This window comes from Urtica dioica, chromosome 1 (genome assembly GCF_054948205.1).
Source record: "Urtica dioica subsp. dioica isolate 48M chromosome 1, U.dioica_male_clone48M_v1_H2, whole genome shotgun sequence".
NCBI lineage: Eukaryota > Viridiplantae > Streptophyta > Magnoliopsida > Rosales > Urticaceae > Urtica > Urtica dioica.
The window spans coordinates 53779281-53789592 of record NC_142756.1 but is presented as its reverse complement, the minus strand read 5'-3'; positions in this window follow the sequence as shown (position 1 = coordinate 53789592).

Here is a 10312-nt window from a genome sequence, read left to right as displayed (position 1 = left end):
GTACTGAGGTCAATAGTCCTTTGACCCTTAGATTGCGAATATATCGTTTTAAGCAAACTACGAAGAGTTTGTTCATGCAAATCTACATTTGTCTCTTCGTAAGTTGTTAAGTTTGTTTATGGACTAAAGGACTAAGGTTTTATCATAAAGCTTCGGACAAGGAAGATTGAATGAACGTTTCAACTTTTATTAATAAATATGCAGTTCCAAGCAAGAGTCTTCGTAAGACTATATGACATCAAATGTACATAAATACACACTACAACTCTTCTTGTGGGCACCATTGACAACAATTGTAATACTTAAAATATAAAAAATTATCAAAATTTTACTATTTAAGTGTGAAGGGAAATTTCCCACTAATAATTTTGTTTAAGACAGTGTATGAAAACTTCAAATTTGACTAAGTATAGATACAATGATATATTCACTTAGACAAATTGAATATTTTCTTTATTTTCTTTGCTTCACCGTAAAAACATCAAAAAGAAAAAAAAAAGAAAAAGAAAGAGAGCTAGAGGGAGCGAGCCAGAGAGATTCCGAGAGTGAGAGCTAGAGAGAGCGAGGGAGTAAGTGAGGGTTGAGCGTCGCCGGACTTGTGTTGGTGAGATCTCGTCCTTCCTCTGTTCTTCATGTTTCTTTTTACTTCGTCCATCTTCGTTTCTTTAGTTGAATCGCGTCTAATCTTAGTCTACAGCTCCGTTTCATTTCTTTACAAGGTCTTGAGCGCGGATTTCTGGTTAATGAGAGACAAAGAGTCCGTGGTTCGTTCATTAATAAGAGGTAGGAGTTTCTATTTGAAAATTTCTTCTTTCTTTTAGTTCGATTTAGGTCTAGAAATTCGGGGTTTCTGATTTCTCTTGCTTGTTCTATGATTTTCCATGGTATATGGGTTGGATTGGGCTCGGTTTGTTGTTGTTCTTGATATGAAATTCTTTGAGTTAGGGTTCCTGAATTTTAATTGATTTTTTGGCCGAAAATTTGTAAAGAAATTGGGTTTTTTTTAATGTTGTTTAGCTTGAACCTGTTAATTGATTTTTGGGCCTTGGTTTTGAGAGTTGAATTGGAGTTTTTGCTTGGTCAATTTCAGATTTTATGTGAATTGAGATTTGATTTAGTGTCTTACATTTGTTTGCTTGTGTTTTGGATATATTTCATTATAAGTTTTGTCTGCTCCGCTCAGTAACGTTTCTGAATGAATATTGGTCCTGTTTTTTAGTTGTTTAGGTTGTGGATTTGATATTTGGAATATGAGATTGTCTTGAGAGTATGGAATTTTGGTTTGGTTTTGAAATTGTTTAGGTAAGGGATCAGATTTGAGATTGTGGTGTTGTTGTTAGACGAGTCGGAGACTCACTAGGATGTGAATAATGTAGGACTTACGAGATAGTTTACTTGGCTCGAACTTGTCCCTGTGTTGTTTGTTGTTGTTTTCTGTTTGGGACGGGGTAGGATCAGGTAGAACTTAAGAAAACCTGTAATAATCAAAAGCAATGTCAATTTTACTGTTGTATCTTTTTACTGATTGTAAGATAGTGAGTCTGATTGTGTATCTTTTTACTGCCGTAAGATAACAAAATATTTTCCTCTTATTGTCAGGAGGAGTGCAAGAGATTGTGTCAGAGCATAAAATGTAGACTTATTAAATTAGAAGTCTGATCAAGTACTTTTGTTGGAAATTTGGTAGGATGATTTTTGTAAAATAAGCCACTTGCATTTTTCTTCATACTTAAACTAAGAATCCAATCAAATTGATTATTGTGTCTTAGCTCAAGCTTTTTACAGCCTTCTTTGCTTGTGTCTTTATTGTTGTACATCATGTATCATTGATTATTGTCTTTATCCATGTTCATGTGTGTGTTTATGTGATGTGCGTGTGTGCTGCCTAACTCTGCGGGTGTGTGTACAAGTTTATTTTATTTTTTTTCAGACCCTTTGTCGAGCGATTGAGCTGATGTCCCGCGATCGAGCCACTATCCCTGCTACCAAGCGCAAGGAAGCTGCTCAGAAGTAAATGAAAATTCCACTGAAGCAAACTCTCCAAATCACTGTATTTCGTTAGTGAGGGAATTCTCTTGTATCACTTTAAAACGATTTTGAGTGGCGGGCTTGAAAAATAAAATAAACAACTATTTATAATGTTATGTCTTTTTATTTTTCTTTTAGTGTAAAATTTAGAATGTTAGGAGTCTCTGAGCGAGTTATGGAACCAGTTTTGGTTTTCAATAAGTTGAGAAATTGCATTAAGTTATTTTTAATTAGTGGTTTGCTTTTTCCAATTGACTCAGTTATGTCTTGGTTGAATTCATTCCAATGGGTTTATTGAGTTTCTCAGCAAGTGATCTGATCCAGTTTTGGTGATGTTCAATGGGATGGGAAATCTAAATATGGCTGATTGTGTTTTGCGAAATTCCAATAGTGATACGCTAATTAAAGACACAAAAGAAGTAATCTACTGATCTTGTCACTACTACAAATTAACATATTGGGTGCGGAAGGGTATTAGGTGCGACATGTTGCACCTAAAAGTCGCACCTAAGCTCATATTAGGTGTGACATGTCGCACCGGATACTCCGCCAGATGACTAAAAATTTCGCTGGTGTTTAGTCGTATCCGGTGCGACACTGTCGCACCTACTATTTTTTTGTCGCACCTAATGCCATTCGGTGCGACTTTGTCGCACCTAATAGTTTAAAAATTTAAAGTTGTCAGCCATATTCCCCCGAAATTTTTTGGGTTTCGGATTTCATATCCGGTGCGACATGTCGCACCTAATACGAGTATTGGGTGCGACAATGTCGCACCCAATAGTTTTAGGGTAATATAAATACCCGAGACTATTTCTTCCTTACCCGAGTTTTCAAAACTATCTCTCTCAATCTCACTCTTTCTCTCTCTCCGACCAGCCTCCACTCGACCATGAATCTCCGGCGACTTGCGTCTCCTCCGCCGTGAATCTCGCCGTCCTCCATGGTACGCCTCTCTCTCTCTCTCTCTCTCTCTCTCTCTCTCTCTCTCTCTCTCTCTCTCTCTCTCTCTCTCTTTCTGTCTCACCCTCTCTCTCTCAATCTCATTCTCTCCGACCAGACCCGTCCCGCCGTCCGCGACCATCTCCGCCCCGCCGCCCGTGACCAGCACCCATCCCTCCTCTTCGCCATCTCCTCGGCCCTCTCGCTGCCGACCAGCCTCAATTCGTCCTATCACTCTCCTCTTCGACGTGAATCTCGCCGTCCTCCAAGGTACGCCCCTCTCTCTCTCTCTGTCTCACCCTCTCTCTCTCAATCTCATTCTCTCCGACCAGGCCCGTCCCGCCGTCCGCGACCATCTCCGCCAGTGACCATCTCTGCTGAACTCCGAGTCTCCTCTGACAGCCCCCTGCGAGGCACCACCATTTGTCCCATGTTGAACTCCGAGCCCCCCAAATCCGACAGCCCCCTGCGAGGCACCACCGATCAAGTCGCAGCCCCGCCTTTGGAGACTTGGAAAAGCTCTGCCCAGAGCTCCCGGACGGAACCAAGCTCGTGTTGAATTGCAGTGGAGGTTTAATGTTTTTCTTTTTGTTTTTTTTTTCCTTTCATCATCATTTTTTTCCCATAATAAAAGAGAGAGGTTTAAATTTAGAAAAATAAGAAAAACAAAGAGGGGAAAAAATTTTGTGAATGGATTTTTCCTGTTAAATCAATGTCATTTGGTACTGGATTTTGTGAATGCTTGTTTTGGTTTCTTTGTTTTGGGTCTTGTGTTTGTGTGAGGGTCTATGCTCCGCAATGAGGTTGTTGCGCGGCATACGCGGGCTCCACAGAGCTCACAACGATTCTGGAAAGCGGAGGCGCTGTGAGAAACGGCGGAGGCTCTGAGCAACGTGGTGGCATTGGCTTGGAAGGTTCGGGCCCCGGATCGGTACAAGTTATGCTTTGTCCCCCCTCTGCCGGTAAATGACTTGGTCTTTGTTTGAATGATAGCTCCGCAAGTCCTACTTGAAAATATGAGAGTATAACTGTTATGATTGTTCATGCTTATTATGGAGTTGTCAATAACAGAATACTATGGGTTCATTTTATTGACTGTTCGGATAAATTCTGGTTTTAATCTTCTTTACTGCAACTGTGTCCATGGATTAATCTCTTTATATGTTTAATATCAGTTATGTTATTAAACATCTATTCATCTGATGCATTCTTGTCACTTGTTGTATTGAATTTTTAATTACTTGTTTTGCAGTTTCCAAGATATTTGAGATTTTTCAAGGGAGCTTTGTTAACTTAATAATCAATACCCACCTCTCTTAGTTTGGTTCTCAATAGTTTGGTTCTCAATAGTTTTAACTTAATAATCAATAGTTTTATAAAAGTCTTAATAAAACTTAAATCCTAAACCAAAGACTAATCATAAACTTGTTTGAACTTATATAGGCAATATGTCTCTCAACCATCTCTCTATCTTTCTTTCCTCGATCAAACTCGAAAACGAAAACTACGTAGATTCGAAACGTAACCTCGACATAAAACCTACCGTTAACAAGCACAAATGGGTACTCACCACCCCGTGTCCTCCTCTGACGAATGATGATTCAACTCAAGAGGACAATGACGCCTTAGCGGCCTGGCTTCGATCCGATGAGATTGTGAGGTGCTATATCTTGGCATCTATGAACAATATGCTGAAAGAGCAACATCGTAACATCGAGATTGCCGCTGACATGCTCTACAATCTCCTTGAGATGTTTGGAGGGCAAATGCGTCAAACAAGGCAACAAGCAGTCCGACAGTTTATGAACTGTCATATGAAGGCTAGGACTCCTGTTAGAGACTTTATGATACTGATCATTAGTTTTCTGAGTAGAATGGAAATCCTAGGATCTGAGATTGATGGGAAGAATGTCATAGATATGATCTTAGAAACTCTCCCCGCATCTCTTGATACCTCCAAGATGAACTACTCCATAAACAAGCTAGAGTACACTGTTACCAAGTTTATGATGGAACTTCACACTGCTGTAGGTCTCACTAAGAGAAAGAGGAATCAAGGAGAGGCACATGCTACTGAGCAATAAGCCTCCTCCTCTGGAACTAAGAAGAGACCTCACAAGGCCGATAAAAAGAACTGTACTGCCTATCTCAAAGCAAAGGAACATAGCATTGTACTAGTTACTGAAGCATGCTTAGTAGCTGATAATGTATCAACGTGGATTCTTGACTCTGCTGCTACTAATCATATTTGTTGTTCCTTGAATGGTTTTAAGAAAACCAAAAGCTTAGAGGAAGGCGAGTTCTGTTTCAAATGGGGTGATGGGAGCCTGGTGTCTGCGAAGGCTGTGGGATCCGTGACATTGTCTTTTGAAGACCGTACTATAAACTTGAATAATGTTTATTTTGTTCCTACCTTTGGTAAGAACTTAATATCCGTTGCTCGTCTTCTTGAGCAAGATTATTGTTAAAAGTTCATTAAGAATGGAATTCGTATTTCGTTTCCTGATAATTCTTTTGTCACTGATGCATGTATGAAGAATGCTCTTTTTTACATCTATCCCACTCAACCTTCTCTTTTAGACACCGAAATAGATAACGATCTAATTAGGGAGCCAAAGAGGATCAAACTTTCTGAATCCTCCGATCTAACAAAATCAACATACCTCTGGCACTTAAGACTTGGTCAGATCAGTCTAGATAGGATTAAGAGACTTGTGAGGGATGGTCCACTCCAAGCCTCTACAATAGGTTCACTACCTACTTGTGAATCCTGCATAGAAGGAAAAATGACTAAACGACCTTTCTCCGATAAGGGTCGAAGAGCCACTGAGTTGCTGGAACTAATACATTCTGATGTATGTGGTCCGCTAAACCAACAGGCACGTGGAGGATACGAATACTTCGTTACCTTCACTAATGATTACTCAAGATATGGGTTTGTCTATTTTCTTAAACACAAATCCGAGACCTTTAACGTATTTAAGGTCTTTAGGGCTTTAGTGGAAAAGCAAACTGGCAAATTGATCAAAACCCTTCGATCTGATCGAGGTGGTGAGTATATGTCTGGAGAGTTCGATGACTTTCTTAAAGAAGTAGGTATCGCTTCTCAGCTTACCGCACCTGGCACACCTCAACAAAACGGAGTGTCAGAGAGAAGAAACCGAACTCTTATGGAGATGGTTAGATCAATGATGAGTTACTCATCACTCCCGCTTTCCTTTTGGGGATATGCCCTCGAAACAGCCGCTTACATTCTAAACCAAGTTCCGTCTAAAACGGTTCCTGGTACTCCTTATGAACGATGGACTGGCCGTAAAGTGAATCTTGGCCGCATCCGAATATGGGGTTGCCCTGCACACGTGCTGAGGCAAAAGACTAGCAAGTTGGCTAGTAGGTCAGAATTGTGCCTGTTTGTAGGATACCCGAAGGAAACCCAAGGTTTTACTTTCTATAGTCCCGAGGACGATAAGACTTTCGTTAGCACGAATGCTCGTTTCCTTGAGGAGGACTTTATGAAGGATGCAAAACCTAGAAGCAAAATTGTGCTTGAAGAAAAGTTGGGTGAGGAAGCTTCTACCTCATCTGTAAGAACTGTTCTTACCCCAACTGAAACACAACCTAACTCATCAAAATCTCGTCAAGTAGTACTTCGACGTAGTGGGAGGGCTGTTCAACAGCCTGACAGGTACATGTCTTATGGAGACTCTCTTGTAGCCGTCTCCGACATGGATGCACTCGATGTATCTCAACAAAGTCTGGAAACTTGTAGACCTTCCTGAAGGGATTATACCCGTAGGGTGTAAGTGGATATACAAGAAGAAAAGGGGTCCTGATGGGAACGTCGAGACGTTCAAAGCACGACTTGTGGCGAAGGGTTATACCCAACAAGAAGGGATTAACTATGAAGAAACCTTCTCGCCAGTCGCGATGCTTAAATCCATCCGCATACTCCTATCCATAGCTGCAGCTCTCGACTATGAGATCTGGCAAATGGATGTCAAGACAGCCTTTCTGAATGGCAATCTTGACGAGCGCATTTACATGGCTCAACCAGACGGTTTCGTGGATAAAGGTCAAGAGACCAAGGTTTGTGAGTTGCTTAAGTCCATTTATGGATTAAAGCAGGCATCTAGGTCATGGAATATTAGATTCGATGAAACTGTAAAGAGCTTTGGCTTTGAACAGTCAATAGATGAGCCTTGTGTTTACAAGTTAATACACGAAGGCAAAGTTGTGTTTCTGGTACTATATGTCGATGATATACTACTCACTGGTAATGACGTGGGTAAGTTATCTGAGGTTAAGGTCTGGCTGGCAAAGCAATTTGATATGAAGGATCTAGGAGAAGCCGCGTACATTCTGGGGATCCAAATCTTTCGAGATAGGAAAAACCGGACCCTGTCGCTCTCTCAAGCATCTTATATTGATAAGGTAATGGATCGCTTCTCGATGCAAGACTCCAAGAAGGGCCAAACACCCTTTAGGCATGGAGTTTCACTCTCTAAGGACCAGTCTCCCAAGACTGCACAAGAGATTGAAGACATGAGGAAAATTCCTTACGCCTTTGCCGTAGGAAGCCTCATGTATGCCATGCTTTGCACTAGACCTGATATATGTTTCGCCGTTGGTGTAGTTAGCCGTTTCCAATCGAACCCTGGACCCGAGCACTGGATTGCTGTTAAGCATGTTCTTAAGTATCTTCGAAGAACTAGGAACTTGATGCTTACATACTCAGATACTGACCTGACTATGACGGGATATACCGACTCCGATTTTCGAGCGGATAAGGATTCCAGGAAATCCACTTTGGGATCTGTGTTCATCCTTAATGGTGGAGCTGTTGTGTGGAGAAGTATTAAGCAATCTTGCATTGCTGACTCCACAATGGAAGCAGAATATGTGGCTGCTTGTGAAGCATCCAAAGAGGCTGTATGGCTTAGAAAATTCCTTAAGTATTTGGAAGTTGTTCCAAACGTCGACGAGCCCATGACTCTTTATTGTGATAATAGTGGAGCTATCGCTAACTCGAAGGAACCTCGAAGCCATAAGCGCTCTAAGCATATTGAGAGGAAATACCATTTGATTCGAGAGATCGCGCAGCGCGGAGACGTGGAGGTGAAGTAGATCTCTGGCAGATCCATTCACCAAGGCCCTAGAGAACATGGTCTTCGACCAACTTCGAGAGGGATTAGGCATGTAGGACTACTCACATCTTCTTTGAGTCAAGTGGGAGTTTGTTGTCAATGGTGCCCACAAGAAGAGTAGTAGTGTCTATTTATGAACATTTGATGTCATATAGTCTTACGAAGACTCTTCCTTGTAATTGCTTATTCTTTAATAATAAAGTTGAAACGTTCATTCATTCTTTCTTTGTTTGAAGCTTTATGATAAAACCTTAGTCTTTTAGTCCATAAACAAACTTAACAACTTACGAAGAGACAAATGTAGATTTGCATGAACAAACTCTTCGTAGTTTGATTAAAACGATATATTCGCAATCTTAGGGTCAAAGGACTATTGACCTCAGTATGATTGTTATAAGAATCTAAGATGTCTGGTTATGAGGCATTGAGAGTTGGGGACTCTATAGTTCTTCTAGGTATCTTCCGAAGGTACTGAATTGACCAGTGCACTTCTAGAGACAATATAAGAACAAACCATTTAACTCTTATGTCTCGAAGTCACTATGTATGAATTGCATCATGCTTACCTTAATCCTGAAATGAGACATGCCATTTCACACCTTAGTATTCTCATTTGAGAAAGTCAAAGTTCGGACTCACTATGTGATTCCGAACAAGGCCTATTGGTGAAGTACTAAGTTGTGAGTCTGTCATGAGTAACTTTGTGAAGTTCTCATAGATATGGAATTCATGTACAAGATTGCTGAAATGCAATGTATGTCACCCCATGCTTTGTTCCTTGGAGTGTGAATAAATGAACTGGCCAGTGTCCAAATTGAGTCCTGACTCTTTTGGATGAAACAATGTGACTTGTTAGCTCTTCGTCAATACATTGTTTCTAACTTATTCACAAGCGACAAAGGAGTTGAGGAAATAACAGCTAGAAGGGTAAAATGGTAATTTAGTAAATCCCGACTAGCTGATGACATTCATGAAGGGTAAACATAGATAATATTCAGTGGATCCGCTCATTACAATTAGGTGAATTCTTGAGTAGAAAATAAATTCATTTGAACCGAGAGATTTTCAGTGTCAGCTCTTTAGTGGAGTCAATTGGCATTAAGCTAAACTTGGAAAAGGTTTGTGAACTTTTGAGACCAAGTGTTTAGCTAAAGCTTTGTTCATTTGGGTCCATGAGGTCACTGTCACGAATCACATCGATAGGAATAGTTAAACTGGAAGCTAAGTCAAAACAAGAACGAAAATAGTCAAAAGGGTATTTTTGTCTTTTGAGACAAAGGATGAAATGAATGTCAATAAATTTTTTGACAAGATCGTTTGATGACTTAATGTCACTCGGTCATGACTTGATCATTGGGCCTTGTGAATTAATTTCATTTCATAAGAATTTTATTGAAAATTCTAAATGGGCCTTTTCTTATGTTGTCATAAACAAGTGAAGAAAATTCTAGAAGCCTTTTCTAGAAGATTATGGGCGCCTACCCTATAGAGAAATAGGAGAGTTTATTTTGTGCATAAATGTATTTAGATACTTGCCAAAAGAAAAAGAGGAAACAAATTTCCCACACATGCATGGGGAATTTCGGCCAAGTGAGAAAAGGGCAAGCCAAGGAACAAAAAAGGAAACAAATCCAAGCCTCTAGGAGGCAGCCTTGGGCGCCCAAGATAGAATGGGAAATAAAGGATTTTTGCTCATGAATATGTGATATTCTATAGAAGAGGAAACTACCTTATTGAAGGTAAAACCTCTCCTATAAATAGGAGCCCCATTCCTCACTTTTCATTCATCCAAGTTTAAGAGATTTGAGAGACTCTCTCTCTAGAACTTGGCCGAAAATCCTCTCTCTCTCTCTCTAGTTTATTTTCGATTTTTTCTTGTCTTGGCACCTAGGTCCTCATTCGACCTAGTGTTTAGCTCTGCGACTTCGAGACTCGTTCTTAAGTCGTAGCGTTTAAAAGTGCCCACTCACTGATTCCTTCTTTTCGAGTAATTTAGTGATAGAAACTTTCGTGGTTGCTCGAGGTGCCGAGGAAAGAAAGAGAGACGTGCTGCGAGGGGAGACGAGCGTTGCGAACTTTCCAAAAGCTTCTTCAAAGTTCAAGCTTCAAGAAAGGTTAGTAAACTCTTAGCTCATATTGATTTTTAATTACATGTACTTGCTTCTTTGTCTAGGTTAGTAAAAACTGTTTTTACTTGA